The sequence below is a fragment of the Mustela lutreola genome, chromosome 2 (genome assembly GCF_030435805.1).
Source record: "Mustela lutreola isolate mMusLut2 chromosome 2, mMusLut2.pri, whole genome shotgun sequence".
NCBI lineage: Eukaryota > Metazoa > Chordata > Mammalia > Carnivora > Mustelidae > Mustela > Mustela lutreola.
Window position 1 is genome coordinate 131,300,364 of NC_081291.1, and position 18,820 is coordinate 131,319,183.

Here is an 18,820-nt window from a genome sequence, read left to right on the forward strand (position 1 = left end):
CTCTCTGTCAAATAAATAAATAAATAAAATCTTTAAAAAAAAAATTCTTGACTCCTTGCATAGTAACCTTGAACAAGGTCGTGATGTGAAATTGAACAAGTCACTGTGTTGAACTGAGCTGGCTTCATATGTGCAATCAGGAAACTGGTCCCCTGGTCCATGTTTAGGTTTTTGACATGATTAGACTCATGTGAAAATCTGTTGTAAATTCTAAGCACTGTGACGTCACAAAGTGATGTGAATTGACAACAGAGTCATGGACAGGAAGTTGTCCATCCAGAGCGATGTTGAGTTTTCATTAGCCTGGGAATAGGTCTTTATGTCCGGAATTATGAGATGGGTTTTGCCATGGGGGATGGCTGGATAAAGAGGTATTTGTAGTGCTCCCTCTTGTTATGAGAACCTCTGGAAGACTTTTATTGTTCACTACTCTTAAAAATTTATCCAGATTTCTAAAATACCTTGAGTTCTGAATGTTTAGATTTCAATTATATTTATATTATGGTTGAGTACCATTCTTTCCTTGCCTAGATAGTTGAATACTATTTTTGTGTGTGAGTAAGCTTAAAAATTGACTGTCTAAATATTTAACCAGAGATATTTTAAAAGAATTTCATTATTTATCTTCTTTATGATTTATATTATCACATTCTGTGTCTGTAGTTATGGTTTATCATAAGCAGCCCATCTGCTACAACAGCCAAATTGGAACATTCATATAAGATGAGTTCAGATATAATAAACATGACAAGAGATGGGTTACATTCAGTCTTTCTCCATGTTTAACCAATTTAATTTGTTTCCTATGCAGAAGAGGTTCTAAATTTACTTAATATATGTTAGCACTTAGGAACATAGTTAGAAACAAGGCGAAGGTCTTAACCTATTCGTAAATAAATGAGAAGATTCCTGTCGGAGTGAAAGAGAGAGAGAGAATTTATGTCAAACAATCAGGAATTTAATACATAGTGGTCTTTTAGGATGTCCAGTTTGTGTACATACTCTTAAGGCATGATTACGAATAACTTCACATCCTATAAACAATGTGACTGGAGAAATTACTCACAGATACAACAAAAAGGGGAAGAAAGGTAAGACGTTTTAACTAAAGCCAATAAGTGAATTACTTTCCCTGAAAAGGTTAAAAATGGCAGATTTATTTTTCGTTGCCATAATATTTGTCTGTGTTGGCCAGCTATCTGAGGTATTCTCCAGAAGATGCAGAGCTCCTTGAGACGTCACCACATGACCCCAGGTTCAAAGTTACGGCAGAGTCCTGAAGGATTTCTCTCCTCTGTAATTTGGGGACTCAAGACGCCTTAACCAAAGACTTCAGTCTGTTGGCTAAACGAAAGTATTGATACTGCTGTAGCGAGAACTTTCAGTGATTGGTCTGAATTTCCCTCTGCCCCTGGTAGAGGTCAAGTAGAGGACTTTTTAGTGCAAGCAAAAGAGTCTTTCGTTTTTTTACTCTTTAGGTAAAGGACTTATGTCATATTATTAGTGAAAACGTGATTAACTGTTAAAGCAACATAGGCCTTAATGATCTACAAAGCCATTTTTCTCAAAGTTATGGATTCATTGCTCTGCAGTACTAAATATATGTTATTCTAGGATCATGCAAGTCATGAATACTAAAAATAAAAATAAACATATTTCTTTGATGATGATTTATTACCAAACAATTTGGAGCTAATACATTTACATTATAGGATGCAAATACAAATGTGACATAAGCAAGTGGGCCTTTAAGATGAAGTGTCATTACTTTTGGAAATATGGGCAGTGCTTCAACTTCATCACAGCCTTTGTAACATAATGTTTTGAGAGCCTGTGACTGATGTTTCAACTTGCAGCAGTTTGGTTCTTAAATTCCATACTTAGCCAGAGAATGGTTTCATTCAGCCTCATTGATGACCTAAAAACCCATATGCGGGGATGTTATATGCCATTGTGAATTAGTATGCGAAGCTGGTAAAATGAGATTGACCGGGGTAGGGGAGTTCCTTTTTTGGTAAGATGCTGAGTTCACAATGACCACAAGGCAGAGCCATGGCAGTGGCAGATCTAGTAAGGAAGGGTACCAGGAACCCACGTTGGTACGAGCAGGCATCATTGCTCCTCTCTGGCACTGCAGAAATACTCTCCAGGGGTACTGATGCTAACAGCATGGTTATTTTTCTGTATCTGGGTAAAGCTCTTGTTACTTGTGATCACTCAGCAAGCTAAAAAGCCACACGGAAGCTGAGCATGTGCATGTCAGGTCGACCTTGCTGTCCTTTTTCCATCATCTCCATCTCTCCTCCTTTCAGCCCCACAGTCACTTATCTGTCCCTTTATTTCTTTCATTCCTTCTTCGGTTTATTGTCTCCACTCCCCTTCCTTTCCTTCGTTTATTTTTCTTTGCTTTCTTCTTTTCCCACTTGATCGTGTTTCTTGCTTTCCGCAAGAAACTAGGAGAGAAGCTGACGTTAAGTATCGTGGCACTGTATTCTTGGCACTGTCAAGAACTTGCTTGGAGGAAAGGGGTTTTCTGGTATCGGGAGAGAGCTGCATTCCTTGTGACAGAATATGAAATTCTCTTGCAAGTTCTTGTATCGGTGTTGCTAACTTTATTACTGCAGTCTAAGTGGATCCGCTATTTTCTTGGTGATTGCTTCTATGGGTACGATAGGAATGAGACGACAGTTAAAAAGGTATTTGTGCAAGGCCTTTAAGAAATAACTCAATGAGTCGAAAGGAGGACAAAGGAAGCAAATGATGGAGCAAAGTACACATTATATGAGCCCCGCAGACGGCGCTACAAGTGAGACTGCCCCAGTGTGCGTCTAATTTATGTAGCTGATAACCCAAGTTAACAGAGACCCTGGCACTATTATGGAGGTTATATTTTCTCAAGGATGTTCAGTCTTAAACAACTTCTTCCTGTATTAGGTTCATACATGGTTTTCTTTAACATAAAGCAGGTATGTCTGTTCTCTTGTTCCATTTCATTTTCTTGGAAAAATAAATTTATTGCAGGGCCGCTGGATGGAAATTCTGCTGACTGTTTACGACTGACGTTGCTCTCCCCTCTTCTGTATTACCCAGGGAATTAGTTCAATATAGAGCTTATTCCACACCCATTTCTTTCTTTTTCCCCTCTCCATCCTTTGCAGGGTTTGGTTTCAAAACCTATATTGCCACAGAGCAGCTGGTAGCATTTAGCAAACCACCTGCACAAGTAGTTCTGTTTCCAGTGGAAGAAAATTTAGCTTACATAAGGCCAAAACCGGTAAGGTGTCGGCTTTTCCATCTTTATTTGTATTTGTGTACATTTTCTTACTCATTGATGAATGTTCTGCTAAGTGAAACTCAACTCCTTGGTAAAGAATGAGAAACAGTATGGTGTAGCAGTCCTTTGTTTCAGTAAGGCTCTGGTAAATTGGAACTTTGTCAGAAAGGCAAGAGGTTGATTGTAGCCAGGAAGAGACTCTTAAAATCTGTGACTTCTTTGAAGGGTGAGAAGGCACCCTCTTAAATTAGAAACTCTGCTGTGATTTTCCAGGTAACGGTTCCTACTGCCGACTAGGACAAGTGTCCCAGTGAGTGCTGGCTTCCCATGAAAGGCATCGTGTGGTCAGATTTTGAATACCCCATAGTAAATAAATTACCTTCCTACTGCTTGGGAATAAGTTTAAATCTCAAAGATTTTATTAAATTGTTCACATTACTACACACTGAATATTGATCTGAACTGCACTAGTAGTGACTAATGTGTCAAGAGGAGACTTTCTTTAAATCAAGGTAGTTATTCTATAAATGAAACTCCAACCTGAAAAGCTGGTCATCTACAAATAATATCTGATGACTAACTTATATAAGTAAACTGCAGCTCGTAAGTCATTCTTGCTTACCTCTCTCATGTACTCCTCAGTTGGCATCCCCCCCCCACCGCCCTTAGGTAGAGGAACTGAATCCGAGGAAAGCTATGTGACTTGGTCAAGGTCACTTCGCTGGTTAAGAGTAAATTCATTCAGACTTCTAGTATAGTCACCTTTCAAGGAGAAGAGTTTAACGGTTTGTATTGTTTCATATAGGCCTGAAAGTTATTGAGACCCACATATATAGAGATGCAGTCATTGTCTCTAGGAAACTAGACCATGTATATACTATGCAGGATGCTGATTTCTTTTTGAATCCCGTCATGAGATGGAAAGGATCCTAGAAGAAATTTAGAAGAATATCATGGCTTTATTAAAAAACCAAATATATGTGACCAAGGTCACCCACTGGCAGTGCTGATACTTGAACCCAAATCAATCCCTTTGCTTTCCTTTCCCTTCCCTCCTTTCCCTTCCCTTGTGTTTTCTCTTTCGTTTCCTTTTCATTTCTCTTTCCTTTCCTTTATCCATTTCTCTCTCTCTTCTTTCCTCTCTTCTTCCTCAAATACTGGAACGCATATTCTGAGCCAGTTTCTACTCATCCAAGCTAGGTGTTGAATTTTAAAAACCCACTAATAAATAAGACTCCTCCCCTGCCTTCAGGAGTTTTAATGAGGGATACAATTAACTGGTACAGTGCCATCTGTCATGGTGAAGGTATAGAATATTAGGTGTGTGTGATGCTTGGGAGGGATATACAACCAAGTCTAGAGGGAGTCAGAGGTTTCCTTAAGGGAATATATCTTAACCAACACCCAAAGGATGACTAACTATTCTAATGAAAGGGAGTTTTATAGTAGCAGAGAAGAATGCTCAGGTATTAGCCCAGATGCAAGAGAAAGAATGGTGGAATTTATCATTTGAAAGAAGTTTGATATGAGTATGGGTGGGCAGGGAGCATAGTGAGAGAAGTACTGGATGAATTCCCTTTAAAGATAAGTTGAATTCAACATTAGATGTTTGTAAGATGCCATTAGGAGCTATGAAGATTATAAGATAATACTCTTGAATTATAATGGAGTAATATAAGATAGTGAATGATAAAATGGTAAGTCCCCCCTAAGAGGATACAGATTATGAACTTCTCTTGAGGTTCAGAGACAAAAGAGATCATTGTTGGCCATAGTAAGCCACCATAGTAAGACACCAAAGGAGGTGTCAAGGAAGATTTTCAAAGATGAGTAGCATATCTGTAGATCATACTTTCTTGTATTCCTTCTCTCAGTGAGCAAATAGTCTTTACTGTCTGTCTCTGTCACCTCAATTTCCATTCAGTCTTCATCATAGTACAAGTTCTATTTTGCCCAAAACACCTGAAGAATTAGTAGTGACCCCCAACTGCCAAATCCAGTGCATTTTTCAGTCTTTTGCCCACTATAATGTCCTCAGAACAATTTTCTCCTTCTCAAACCCTATTCCTCCTCTGGGTTCTGGACCAGCACTTACTTCTGTGTCCCCCCTGTAATTCTGTCTCCTTATCTTCCCCTTCACAGACCTCAACTCTTGGTATTTCCAGAGTACAGACCTCAGCCTTCTTTCTTCACCTGAAGAGTCTATCTAATTATCCATTAAGGACTCCCAAATAGTGACCTTAATCTCCAAACCTACAATTCCATCCTCTTGCTGAACATCTGTACCTGAGTATCTTACCCCACTTCAAGTGAAGTGAGATCCCTTCCTCCTCACCTTATTTCCCATTGTAGTTAATGGTTTCACCTTGCTTTTCAAGCTAGAACTTGAAAGCTTACCTTGACTTCTTGCATTCCTTTTCTCTTCACTCATGTCTATTGATTTGCCAAATTTAATAATCTCTACTTCAGAGATATTCCTTGATTCTGCTGAGTTTCTCAAAGTGGCACTGCTTTCCCATTGATTCAGAGCTTCACCACCCATTGCCATGACTGCATGATGAGTGCTTTCCCTGCCATCACCATTTTTTTCCTAAACATCAGTGTTGAGATAATCTTTTATTTGCTTAAGGAATTACTTTGTCTCCTTCTTGTTCTGCTAAATTGATGGGTCCCTTAAAGATGCCTTAAAGAGTAGCACTGGTACGGGGAGGCTCCTGAGCAGCTCAGTAAGTTAAACAAAGGACTTCTGATTTTTGCTCGGGTCATGATCTTGGGGTAATGGGATCAAGCCCTGTGTGTGTCTTTGCACTCAACATGGAGTCTCCTCTCTTTCCAACTTCACCTCTTTCTTTAGTATTTGTGAATTTGTGCAAGATTTTGCTTAGGAAAACAAAGTGTTCTACAGCTAAAAGTTTTTAAAAATTAGAAAGTCGAACTCTGTAGTCTGATATATGTAGCCTTTGGTGATTTGATTCCAAACCTTCTCTTTAGCCCCATCTCTTCCCTCTCCTTGCCCCTCACCCTAATCATCATTCACTCAGGGTTCTCCTGAAAGCACTGTTGTCTGTCACCACTCCATGTCTTTGTTTATGCTGATTTTCCCACTTGGAAGTCCGCCATATTTGCTCTCCATTTTCTTCACCTTCTCTAACGGGCAAATTCCCGATGATTCAACTCAAATCTTGCTCTCATAGTTGTTCCTGAGAGAGTAGTCTGCATGATCATCATCTCTTCTATAATCCTTAAAACATTAGTCACCTCTACCTTCAGATTGTTTTCTCTTTGGCCTCCCAGAGAGGGCAGAGAATGAGTCTTCCTTATGTATTGGTAGCCCAGCATCCGTGATACCGGAAGTGCTGCTCAGTTAATGCCAGCTCTGGTTGCTGGCTTCTCTGGTTGTAGCTGCTATTGCTACAATGGCAAAGCCAAAGGACATTTTTGAGCAAAGGGGTAAAATATCAAGAATGGAATTTAGATGTTTAGGATGATTGATCTCAAAGTCAAGTGCAGAACAGAGAAAGGGAGAAAGTCTAGGGTCAGGGAGAGAGAGGGGTCTAACTGAGATTCTCAGAACAGCATGGTATAAGTTAGATTAAAATCTACCACAGATTCATTGCTGAATTGGTGGATATATCTCAGAGGAGAAAAATAGAAGACTGAAAAGTTTGTTCATTTTCTTTAGAAATTCTAATTATGGCAATGAGAGTTTTGGTCCATTTCTTTGCTTTGTGTATTTGCTCTGTGGAGAGCAGATAAGCTACTTGGTTCTACCAGTCCTCCCCATCTCCATCACATAGCTGGAGTGGTGGCAGCAGAAACAACATGTCCTTGTATGTGCCAGACATTGTGCTCTCTGCATTACAAGCATAATCTCCAAGAGATAGTGAGATAAGTACTATAATTACCTTCACATTAGAGACGAGGACAGTGAGGCTCAGAGAGGTGAACTAGCTTGCACAAAGTCTTGTAACTGGGAAGTTGTGGACCATGGGTAGGAACTCAAATCTGTCTGAATCAAAAGCCTGACCTTCATTCCTACTCACTACTCAATCTCAATAGGCTCTGTTTAGCCAAGGACTTTTGGATCTAATATCTGAATATTCAACAGGAACTCAGGTAACATATCCTTCATTAATGCAAACCAGGGAGCTCAGAGTTCCAGAGAAATAAATTCCCTAGATGTCTAAATCTCACTTCTTTGAGCCTGGTAGCTTCTATAATGTTGCCAAAAGGATGGAAAACTTTCCTAAAATCATGATTCCAGGAAACCAGATAACCGATCTTATTAGATTCTTGTCCTACATCAAAGTAAATTGGCACTGAGTGACTCTCTCTTCAGAAAAGTGTATAAGCTCTGGCACGTGGGCTTAACCTCTAGGCCGTCCAAATTAAAGGCAATTTTCCCACACGTGTGAGTTCTCACCCAGGTCTCATGTAACTGAAGTTGTTTGATAGTTTCCAGCAGATGTTGACTCACAACTTGCTTCACGGCCTTAAACCAGTTGAATGGCAAGCAGTTTTCAAAGTGTGGTGGACCACATGCATCAAATATTGGGATACTGCAGAGTTTAGGACTCAGCCTCAGGTCTCCTGGTTTCAAAGCTTTGGGGCAAAGACCAAAATCCTGCTTTGAAGCAAAGCACGGTGAAGAGGAATGTGGCGATGGTCCTTGGGATAAAGGGGAATTGAAAGTGCTGAGCATGGTTGTTAAAGCCTGCAGACATTTAATAATAATAATAATAATAATAACAGCAGCTCTATTTTGTATTGTACCCCTCAACTGCCTTTCAGTGAGCAACCGTCTGTGCTAATTAATCACGAGCATATCAGCTCTGTAAATATTTTGACTTTGTTCTAGCAATTCTCACAGCTGCCTAAGTGATCCCTCTTCCTACGGTTCATTCTGTTTAGCCTTTGATTTGCATCTCTTATCTCCAAATATGTATAATTAGGTTTCTGAGGGCCACCTCTGAGCAGGAGCTATACTTGTGTTTCCTACAAAGGCAACATTATTAGTCCCACTGCATATGACCAAACCCAGACTTCAGGAGCTTAATTGATGTGGCCAAGGTCATGGAAGGAGGGAACTGGAACTGAAGTTTGAACCCAGGTCACCTGCCTCCATAATTGTGCCTTTCTTCAATGTGCCAGGTCACGTTATACCATGTGGCTTTTTTCTTGTTAGGTACAGATACAGCTACTGGTCAAGGATCCTATCCAGGTTGCATGGGTTACACGGTCACCAGAACTTTTTCTGTGGCACAGGTATCTGTGCAACATCCGGAATCTTCATCTTAAGTTATAGCCCTGGGAAACATAGGAAAATTGTTTCACTTCAACTTCGAGACATAGTTGAAGTCGGGAATTATTTTTAGTAGAAGTTTTATTTGTTGGTTGCTTATTTTTACCAATTTCACTAACCTAATTACAAGTCTCTTCTTCCCTGGGCACCATAGCTGAATATTTAGTCAGAAGTGACCAGTAGGACTTTCTGCAAAGATAAAAATGTTCTAAGTCTTGATTGTTTGATATACTTGGCACTGGCCACATGTGCCTCTTACACTGTATGGCCAGCAGGACTGAGGAACTGAGTTTTTCATTTTAATTAATTTATGTTTAAATGTACATAGCTACCTGTGGCTTGTGGCCACCCTATCGGACAGCAGAGGCCTAAATAGGTCTACAGGAAGACAACAAATTTGGGTGGTGAAGGATTCAGATCTGGAGCCCAACTGACTGGCTTATTAGCCTGTATGACTTTGTGTAAGTTACTTGGCATGTCTTTTTTTTTCATTACTTGAGGGCTCATCAATGTTAGTAGCTATTATTTTGACCATTACTAATTTTAGCTCAACTTCCTAAAGAATTTGAAGTTTTTGCCTTTTTTGTGACTAGAAATCCACTTAAGTGTTGATAATGTGGTGGCTGCTTAATAAATTTGTATTGAATTAAGTTTCTGAAATCCCTGATTTAGGACTTTTGATATGTAGACTGAAGTGCATATGTAGAGAGAGTGCTAGGGAGACTGTCAGAGAAGGCCTCCCCTTCTTCAGATCCACAATAGAAAAGTATGTCTGTTTGTCAAGACAAATGAGAAGAAAAGGAAATGAACAGTCACTAATACTTAGAAAAAACCTTAAATTTTTTTTTCTCATCTCTTGTCCCATGTGACTCAATACCCATGACCTTAAAAAGTCCAAGTTTGAAAAGTCTGAGGAGGTGATCAAGGGAAGGGCATTTTAATAGGACATGTGATAAGTAGTAGGAAATAGGTTCTGATCAAGCATATTATAAATATGGATATTGATGATTTTTATTAGCCAGTCCATTTCAAAATAACCACACACACCTAACCACACACACCTAAAGACGTTTGCGCACCACATTTTGTATGTACGTGCATGTCTATTTGTGTGTATGTGTATATAGATTAAGACTGACATTAAAATTAGATAGTAAAACCTTTTCATTTAGTGCCAACAAAGTCTAGCCACAATAAATTGAAAATGTGAACTGCTTTGGCATGCCTTAGCTTTATAAAGCCCTGGAAATGGCTATACAAATATTTTTCTAAATGGAAATCATATTAGACTTGGGGTTTGAAGTACTGTAGATAGGAAAGAGAGGTAAATAATTGCCTTTTTTTTTTTTTTACTTTGTGACCATATTGTAAATGCCAGACAATGGAAAAACTAGTAAAATTAAAAAGGTATTCCTAAAGCGAAACAACATACTGGCTCACAAATTGTCTTTCTTCATCATCGGCATTGTGGATTTATATTGACTACATTGCTAACGACTTAGCTACGCAGGGAACAACTCAGGCTGCTTGGCTTGGGCTGGGCTGCAGGTCTAGTTCAGAAATGGCGTAGGAGGTGGGATTCAAGAGCTACCCTGCTATCAGTGAAGGCTTATGGCTGCTTGGTTGACAGCTTAAAATGAGAGACCAACTGCACGACCAAAGGAAATATAATAAGATCTTTTAATGAGTTGAATGCAGAGAAGTGTTTGAGGAAAAGGAACCGAGGTTGTTCTGAAGGGATTTGGTGGTCACAGTCTATATCTTCATTAGCTGGTAAAAGGTGCCAAGTGTAGATATTTTGCAGTTTATTCTGAAGTAATTCCCTTCCTTTAAAAACTATCAGTGGCAGGCTACCAAGATGGCTCTATTGTTACCTCCTTGTTTAATTGTTGACTTTGTGTTGATTTTATTATTCAGGTAAGCCCCACCTATTGTTTCAGAGGTCAAGGAGCTTTTTCATTGCATTCAGTCTCAACTGTAGCCTCTGGTCAACCGCACTCTTTCTTCTTAGGCAAACATTCTATAGCAGCTGGGTTGGAAACTATCATTCCACACATCACAGCAAATCTCAGACAAGTTGAGTTTAATTATTCCCTGTTGACTAGCTCTGCCATTACTAAAATCTCTTTTAACACGCTGACATCTAGAGTGGAAGTGTAGGGTTTCTGAGCTCTCAGCACAATGGCTTTTGCATTAATATCTCACAGTTTATTTCATGGAGCAAAGGCCTGCTTGTGGTGTCTAAAATTTGTTTAAACATAAATTGCAAAGAAAGTCATGGTGACAAAATAGAGCTGTATATAGGGAAAAGAAAGCCCTTGAATAGGTTTAGGTATTTTTTTAAAAGTGCATTTCTCTTATAAAAAAACTTTTTTTTTTTTTTTTTTTTTTTTGCCTTTCTAGTGCATGTCAAAGATTTTAATCACCCTTTTGTTTTTGTTAATTTTTATGTTTTATTACTCTGCTGAATAAATAGTATGGGTATAATGTATCCCAAACTAAACTTCATGATGTTTAACAAACTGTAATTTCATGATTAATAGTGCCTAATCTGAGTGTCCCACAAAACTTTATTTGGTGAGAGGTGTTCAGTGTTACTATGGCTTAGCAACCTCACAAAAGGGACAGTTCAGTGATTGTTTCCAAGGAGATTTAAAGTCTTACGAGTTATGAGCAAACAATAAAGCTTTGGCATTGGATATCTATTATAACATGTACTACAATTGAGTACTACTTAGAAATTAAGTAATAGGGAAAGAACTGAATATTGTTTAAAAAATCATTTTGTAGTATCAGACATGGGAGAATCTAGCATGTAGGCACTGTGGCTTTAAAGTTACATGTGCTTAGTGAACTTCATCTTAGCTGGCCAACACCCATTGGTTCCACTAAATACATGGCCCAAACCTTCTGTTTCTTTGCTGGCCAAACACGATTTTCCCCACCTAAGCTCCAGGCTTCCAAATTATGTCTGTGGGAGACCCTAAAACATAGCAGGAGTGACCCTGAGGGACCAAGGTCCTTCTTGATGGGATTACCTTGACTTTGCTTTTTTTGGGCAAAGGCACATCACCAATCACAAGTAATAAAAAAACAAAACAAAACAAAACAAAACAAAACACCCAAATCTGATTATGTCTCTCCTCTATCAAAAACCCTCCAATGGTTTCCCACTGCATTCATGATAAAGTTCAAAATTTATATCATCTCTTATGAGGCCCTCCATCATCTGCTACTGCAAGATCCTCAACCTACCTCTTCTTTCCAATCTTCAGCCATCTTGCAATTCTTAAACTTGACTCCAGCCTGTCACACATTGTAAACATTCACTCATTTATTTATCCATTCATTATTTATTGCATCCTGACTGTGCCAGGCACCACGTTGATTGCTAAGAGATTTGTCAGAGGGTAAAATAGACATGGTGTGTACCCCCCTGATGTCTATCAACTAGTCAAGAAGCCAGAAATGGAACAAGTAACTATAAAAGCTGTTTTCTGAGACCATTTTTCTGTTGGACATGGCTATCTCATTCTTACATTTCATGTCTCATATTAAATATCCTGTTCTGAAGGAAACTTCTTTGATCCTTCCCATAGATTATAACCTCTTAATACATGCTAAAGAAATAAAACAGAACCAAATTAGTAAAAATTAGACTTAAAGACTTTATAAAGGCCCAACTTGGCCTATGGCTTCTGGATTCTTCATGAGTCTTCACCAGTCATCTTTACTCATTTGACGATTTAGCTCCTATGGCCTAAGGCCATGCCTACTAATTTGGGGGACAAACAAGATAGAGAAGAAGCTCTAAAAGAGTTAGAAGGGATCATTTATTGGGTATGTATCCATCACAGATATTATTTTACTCCTACTTAAATACTTGATCTTTATACAAACATTGCAAAATGAGTACAGAAAAGCAGGAGAACATAGAACTACAATCCAGACCACTAATATTTGCCACTGGGAGCCCCCTGTTTTCTCAACGGAAAACTGAAAATAATAATATCTATTTCTTGAGATCATTGGGAGAATGAGATAATATACAAAAAGCCCTCAAAAGATGTCTGCCACATTGTGAGTTCTGGCTTGTGTAGAAGAGGGGAAAGGCTTGAAAGGTTTAGGTAACTTTTGAAGATCATAGAGCTAACAATATAGAAATCAGCAGAGTCAGAATTGAGGCAGAGGTCTGTCCAGTTTCAGACCCTAGTTTCTGCTTTCTACACCAGAGCAGGTAAATATCTACCCAGTGAGTGAAGGTGATAGAAAGGCCAATCAATAGTTACCAGAAGAGAAAGAGTCTGCTTTTAAAAGCCTGAGTTTTAAAATGTGTCTTCCAGCCTGGTTTCTGAGAATAAAGTTATTCTTGATTCCATACGTAATGGACAGCGGTGGTCATTTGAGTAATGTGCCAGATGGTTGCATAAATCCCTGGGAAGCAGCATATTCTTCTGTTTAATTTTAAAATACAATGTGTCAGGTTGAGAAGGGAAAATAAGAAAGAAATGACCCTGTCTTGTGCTGTTAAATTGCTTTCTCTAAATTTACCTTTATTTGGATGCCATTCCATAGAATCTCTTTTCTTAGAAGGCACAAGGAGCCATGTTTTAGGGAAAAAAAAAATCCCTGCATTAACATGAAACATTGTTGGTGTAACTGATACCTTTGGTATAAGGTTATCGAGTTTAGGTTTTTCTTTATACAAAGATATCTTTACTTTATGGTTTCTTCTTGCATTGTGTTTTTTTATGATGTTACTTTTTCTACCCATCCTTTGTAGTAGTCCAGAATATTAAAAAGGAGATCTTTATAATTTTGATCTCATGCTTCCATTCCTGTCTGTTAGACTAGTAATATCTAATAATGTTGGAAAGAAACACTTACTGGAAGGACCAATTGTATTTTGTTCAAAATTTACTTCCACTTTAATGAAACATCTAATACGAGCCAGGGAAAAAAAGATATACAAGACATTTTCTTCCAGTCTCAGAAATCTTTGAGTTTAGTGGTAAATATATACCAATAGATATTTAAAAAAAAAAAATCTATGGAGACTTTTGCTTACCGGTCTATGGAAGCATAGCAAAATGCCCACCACTGGGAGTTTGGGGATTTGCTGTACATTCCTATAGATGAAGTCTTCAAAATAAGAATGTGTTAGTTAGTAAATAATGGGTAGAAATTATGTGCTGAGAAAGAGGGACCTGCCAAAGCAAAAGGCTCAGAACCTGAACCATGAGGGTGCATGTGTAGACTTACAAATCTGGTTTATACTTCTAGATTGCAAAGAATGATGGAGGGAGTAAGAAGATGTCGATTTGACAAGGTTGGTGGAGGCCACATGGTGCACTCTGTGTGTCATATTAGGTTCCTCGGCCTCTAGACTGTCAGTCATGGACAGCGACTGAAAGATTTTATGTAGCAAATTAACATGATTTGTATGTAAGCTAATTCATTGGTTGCACATTAGAATGCATGTAATGTGGACAAGTCTAGATGCAAGAAGTTGAATGTGATAGTTAAGGATGGAACAGGCAAGCAGTAGTGAGAAGCAATGGATATCGGCAAATTTAGGGAACACAATTCATGAGGCTTGGGGATTAGTTTTGTTTGAGACACGAGGGAGGTATAGGGTCTAAGATAGTGCAAGTCAGAGATTGAGAGTGAACACCAAGTGTTTCTAGACCTGGTCACACTGAATTTAAGACACCTCTGGGACAACTGGATATACCACTCTGGAGTTCAGAGGGGATAGATGTCATTGTCAGGGAGTTACCAGCCCGGGAGGGTGGGACAATTAGAGCTTTGAGAATGGTTGGAAGAAAACCCAGTGGACATGTTTAAAAGAAAATGGGCTGAAGATGAAACCCTGGGAGAAACCCATCATTTTACTCAGCAAGGGGAGAAAATGACCCCAATGGAGGATCCATAAAAAGAATTTAGAGATGCACAAGGTGAGCCAGGGAAGAGTGAGTCATGAATGCCAAAGTAGACCATTTCAAGGAGGAAGTGGTTATTAAGTGTCAAATGTTGTAATTTTCACCTATATTTTATGTTTATTCCTATGCTTATTTTTTATCATGTTAGCTAATGATAGAAATAGGTATGCTATGAACGGAACCAAAATTTTATATATATATATATATATATATATATATATATATATATATATATATATATATATATATCTCCTCTCCTTTCAGTAAACGATGGGGAGACAATATTGGCATGGGAATAAAATAATTATAGTAACAATCCTTTAACTGACAGTTATATAGTACTTAGAGTTTATTAGGTGCCCTGATATACAATATCACTCTACTTTAACAGGAGTCCAATAAGATAAGTACTGAGCCCTTAGATTTCTCCCCCTCTTCCCAGTGAGGAAGCCAATGCACAGTGAGGCTGAGTGACTTGTCAAGGCTACCTGCTGGTGAGCCATAGAGCTTGGACGATACCAAAGTATGTCCTCAGCCTCCTGACCTGTCAGACCTTCATAATGCCAAGTAAGGAATCTGAACATGATGAAACATAGTATAGCCTTTTAGCCTAGGAATAGAAGATCTTCATATCCATTCTTCAGGTTTATTACTTTGCTCTTAGTCATTAGCAACCAAAATCTTCAAATTCATAAAATTGCAATCATTAATATGTCAGTTACAATTTTTATATAATCTCTTTTCTGTTCCACTTTCCATCCACAGAAAGAAATTTTCTATTCCAGTTTGTTTCTTCTGAGATTAAATTTATTTGGGGGATAATTGCTAGAAACTTAGGTCTTTAATTATATCTACAGGCATTATTACAGAAGCAAGTAAAGTAAAAACATACAATCCAAAGGAAAGAAAGAAAGAAGCGAAATTGACATTTGTCCAGATTTTGTAGGATGTTGGGGAAACATTATCTTGAATGCAACAGACAATAATCTGTACAAAACAACTCAAAAAATTAAATCCATATCTTGGGAAGTTGGCATGATTGTATTACTTGATGGAAGGTGTCTACCATCCAGCTCTTAAATGTAATAATAGCATGTTCATGCCAAGTCAAACTAAAGGCAGAAAGGCAGACTTTAGAAACATATATGTATATTTTTTTCATATATTCCTCTTAGCAAAAATTTGTCACATCTAGAACAAAAAGAGAGTTCTTTTTTCTCATTCCTCGGTCTTGTCTTTGTGGTGTCGCCTGTTAGATTTCATGCAGGATTTCACATGAGTTTCCTCTGTCTTTTACTCTACTTTGGATAGAGCCCACTGAATGTTGGTTTAGTTTCCTATTGCTCATTCTGAAGTGACCTGGTGTTCCTTTTGTATTAATGTTTACTCTCCTGGGAACTTTCTATTTTGCTGGAGTCAGTTCTCTGGCTTTCCTTTAGAAAACAAGGCCAGTAGTTCCCTGCCCCACTGCTTCATCTACATCTTAATAGTTTTCTGGGGTACTTCGCCCAGGCCAAGCTTCCCTATTTCTCTTAAGGGACTTTTCCATTTGACAACAGCTGAGGAGTAACTTCTTATCCCTTTTATTCTACATTTTCATCATTTCCTTCCTCTGCCTCAGAGTGACATGGAGTAAGGACTCGACAAATTGACTATCAAATTATTTATTCCAATAATCATTTGTTTTGTTTAAAATTATTTTCACTTTCTTCTGGATCAATTTCTAAATACATTTTAATACCATTTTTACACTTCTCCTTTTAATGGACTACAATGACCATGATATGAAATGTTAAGGGGCTTAATAACTATGTTACAAAACAATATTTCAAACTTCATTTTATCGAACATATACTGGTACCTACTATGTACAGATCACTGGAGTAGGCATTAGAAAAGATTAAAAAAATCACAAGGGCACTGTCTCCAAGAAGAACAAAGCCTAACAGGGAATTCAGGGTGAAGGAAAACTGAACAATGTACCTTAATTATTACTGGTTATTAATAGATTTCTTCATGAGAGCTAAAGCAATTTAATTAATTCTTATGACGTCAGCAAATGTCTCTAATGGAAAAACACAGTAGCATTTTACTTGCAACATCTTCTTTCTCCAAACCTTCTCTATTGCTGCTGCTTTGCTAAAAAAACAAAATTAATAATAATAGTAAAAATAATAATAATAAAGTATTTTCTGGTAGTAAATTGGCATGTTTAAAATTAAATTATGCCTGTATACTCAGAGAAGAAAACAGTCTTAAAATAATGTAAAGGCATTTGTAAGTAACACAATGATGTAAAAACAAAAACAAATTCCAGCAGTACATTTTGAAATTTTCTTATTAATCTAACAACATGGAAAGAGGAATATCCACTCATTCTAGAGTTTCAGCCTATGTGTACAAAAGACTGTTCTGTAATTTACAATTAAAACACTGTCCATTGGCTTTAGAATTTATATTCTCCTCGTAAAGAATCAAAAAGTCTACAGGGCTCATTGGAAAGGACATTAAAGGTAGAATCTCAAAAGCACCTGTGAGGTCATTTAAAGAATTAGTTAACACAGTTAGTTTGGTTTTTTTGTTAAGCTGCCAAGTTGAACAGTGTACTCTTTTTCAATAGTAATAGAGAAAAATCATCCCCAGCTGCTGCCTTTATATGAGGAGAGACTGAGTCTTCCAATCCTTGATAAACTGCAGGGTGAATTCTCTGTGAAACTTTGTGGAATGTTTCTAGAATTAGGGAAGCTGGTTTATAATTCAGAGTAAAGAAATTATCATAGCTTTAGCCACCCTGAGCTGAATGGGGGGGGGGGGGCAGAACCAGTTTGCATTTCTGGCACCCACAGAAGTGTGTATACCTTTGAATTGTGCCTTCTTGTGACCTGGCCTAATTTAGTACCTTGGGAAACAGTGTAATTTGAAGTTACTTCTGAGAGAAGAGAGAAACTTGGTGCTGACTCATAAGGTCTGGGACAGACAATTTTAATGATTAAAATAGATTATCTCAATCAACAGGTAGAAATAGGATGACTCGGGCACCTGGGTGGCTCAGTGGGTTGGGCTGCTGCCTTCGGCTCTGGTCATGATCTCAGGGTCCTGGGATTGAGTCCCACATCAGGCTCTCTGCTCAGCAGGGGGCCTGCTTCCCTTCCTCTCTCTCTGCCTGCCTCTCTGCCTGCTTGTGATCTCTCTCTGTCAAATAAATAAATGGAATCTTAAAAAAAAAAAAAAAAAAAGAAATAGGATGACTCAGTCACAAGAGGGCTTGCAGTATTAGGCATGTGTATAAGGTAGTTTGTGATAGTCTAGGGACTTCATTTCCAGTATGAAATATATAAATAGCTAAGTATAATTTTTCTAAAACATTACTTCATTGGGCCAGTGGTAAGATACCATCTTGGCCTTTGTATTTTGGCTGGCTGACATTTTCTTCTTTCCCATGAAAAAAAAAAGTAGAACTGGCTTCATATAGAATTGAACAGAACGGAGTGTCGTGCTGCCCCTCTCTGTTTATTGAGATAAACTTCTGATAAGATGGTTAAGCAGGAAGCTGGAATAATTCAGAGAAACTAAAGGCTACTTCTGGCTCTCACTATCTAAGACATATTATTTTACATTTAGAAATCTATTTTGAAGGTTCCTTTTTTTTTTTTTTTAAGTACAAGATGTACTGAGTTTTGAATGATACTTTAGGTTTCTTTTTAGTGGATATTGAATAAGTGTGAAAAAATGTCAATATTTTTATTTGTATTAACACTCTGAGGTCAGAGCAAACATTTAGTAATAAGAGAGAAACTATGCCACTTGGGTTCTGGAATGTTTGCAAAGAACATAGCAGAACACACTTGGAAGTATAATTACCATCATTTCCATTTATGAAAAATTTTTATAGCATGTTGATTATTTCAGTCCAAATTAATGAGATTAAATTTAACCTCTTTTTGGTAACTCCATATGTTGATTTTCTTATCATACTAACAAGTCTTTTACCTAGTTAACAAGTCCAAGTCAGGGAGAGATTTCACCTGTGACCCAGGATAAGCTATTAAGAACTATGTTTCTGCTAAAAATCGTGTTTGATTTTTTTTCCCTACGTTAAATAATAAAACAGAAAACAAATTCTTAATAGCTATTTTTGTTAGCTAAAGCAAATTGTTAATTTAGTTTAACCTAGGCTTAGGGAGTGGACTTATGCTAGATGAAGGGAAAATATTATCTATAACTTTTTAAAGTGTAGAAACCAAAATCTGAGCAAATATAATTTCTTTATTTTTATCCACATGGCTTTTCAGCTAATAATAT

At 37.8% G+C, this 18,820-nt stretch overlaps 1 protein-coding gene and 1 long non-coding RNA gene across 10 annotated transcripts in view; both read left to right on the forward strand.

Moving 5' to 3' along the window:
• MECOM (MDS1 and EVI1 complex locus) overlaps positions 1 to 18,820 on the forward strand; it is a 543,943-nt gene that overhangs the window by 440,643 nt on the left and 84,480 nt on the right. The window lies entirely within an intron of this gene.
• LOC131824891 (uncharacterized) overlaps positions 1 to 18,820 on the forward strand; it is a 23,497-nt gene continuing 4,677 nt past the window's right edge. The window contains exons 1-2 of the long non-coding RNA XR_009351028.1: positions 1 to 371; positions 981 to 1,091. This is a non-coding gene — a long non-coding RNA (uncharacterized LOC131824891). The remainder of the gene's footprint in view (positions 372 to 980; positions 1,092 to 18,820) is intronic.